Source organism: Egretta garzetta, unplaced genomic scaffold (assembly GCF_000687185.1).
Source record: "Egretta garzetta isolate BGI_Z169 unplaced genomic scaffold, ASM68718v1 scaffold187, whole genome shotgun sequence".
Classification (NCBI taxonomy): domain Eukaryota; kingdom Metazoa; phylum Chordata; class Aves; order Pelecaniformes; family Ardeidae; genus Egretta; species Egretta garzetta.
This window is the reverse complement of record NW_009260342.1, coordinates 275,640-277,213: the sequence shown is the minus strand read 5'-3', so window position 1 is coordinate 277,213 and position 1,574 is coordinate 275,640. Positions and strand designations below refer to the sequence as shown.

Genomic DNA, 1,574 nt, shown 5'->3' with positions numbered 1-1,574 from the left:
AAGAGTGCTCAATTGCTTGTGGTAATTGTTAGTATGACTGTAGTTGCCTTTGTATATTTTGGGTAAATCTTAAATATGCCTACATTTGCTTATGTAGAAATATGCTTTAAGGATATTTTATTTATATTTTTATTATAATTAACTTTTTTTTTGGTAGCAGAATCTTCTACTGGAAAAATAAGTTTGGCAGAATATTCCTGAAGGGCTTTTGAGGGTCTTAAATTTCAGTTGAAACCAGCTGGGTATCACTCTTTTTGACTTTCTGCCTTTCTTTGACTTTCTGAAAATAACATGTAACAGATTGTGCATAAAGAATTGATGGTTTTGATTTTTTTACCCATGTTTGGAATAGTCTTTACAAATCATTAAACATTCAGGACATTATATTATTTCTTGTAAAATATAATTATGTTTTGTGATCAGAAAGAAGTCATGCTGCTGCTGCTAGATTTTTATTGTTGGGTTTTGGTGGGGTTTTTTTGCATTATATAAATTTGTTTTCTGAGAGAGTTACCTTTTTTTAGAAAGACAAGGGAATTTTCTTATTACAGTCTTCCATGAGAGTCTCACTTGCAGGACTTTTGGTATTCTTTTGTTGCTAAGTCTTACCAGTGTTTAAAACATCTGAAATATGTGTATTGGTGTCAGAAAGTTCTAAATTCTCATTTAAAACCTATCTTCAAGTCACTTCATCTCCATTTATGTTTTCAAGCAAGGACATTTCTTTCCCTTAAATAAGTAACATAAAAAATTAGTTTGTACAGTATTAGGAATTTTAAATATGCTTGTTGCAGATGTAGTTCTTGAACACTACTTCTATTCTGTAACTTGCAGATTATTTGTGCAGCTCATTTTGTTACGCCTTCTGCAGGTGAAAGCCTTAAAACCTGTGTATTTAAATGCATATAATCTTGAGCAGAATGAGGTGGCCATTGATGACAGTATGTTTCTCAGCCCACTTACTGTTCTTACGGAAAGCATTTCAGAGTTTTGTGTTTGCTACATCCAGGAAAGATTGTATGAATAGCCCTGGATGGAATGGCAGAAGGGGGAACTAACTTATCTGCTGCAATGCATCAGATAGGCATGAAACAATCCTAATGACTTCTAGCGTTTATTGAGAGAGGGCAAACTATTGGATTTAATGCTTTTGGTATGTATAACAGGAGAGGAATAATTTCAGATGTTTTTGGAGTTTTGAGGATGGTAATATAGTTTGTTGGTGAGGTTTTTTTGGTTTGGTTTTTGGTTTTTGTTGGGTTTTTTGTTTGGTTTTTTTTTTTTTTAAGAAATACCAGTTGCCACGTATCTTACCAATCAGATTTTTTTTTTTTTAAATAATGGTCTTTATAACAGAAATGTCAGCCTTGCTCTCAGAGGTTTTTAAAGGAGAAATATACTTCTGTTGTCAATTAATCATAGTCACATGGTATAAGAACTTAGTAGTAGCTAGAAAATTTGGATTTGGAAACTTTAATTATGACAGGAGGGTATAAATTGTAAATATAAACATGGCTCTCCTAATACACAAAATATGAACTAAATATTAAGGGATGGGATGTGGCTTTTATCTT

The 1,574-nt window shown here is 32.1% G+C and overlaps 1 protein-coding gene across 5 annotated transcripts in view; it reads left to right on the top strand.

Moving 5' to 3' along the window:
• Window positions 1-1,574, top strand: part of DHX9 (DExH-box helicase 9) — a 31,032-nt gene that overhangs the window by 2,734 nt on the left and 26,724 nt on the right. The gene's annotated exons all lie outside the window — the stretch shown is intronic.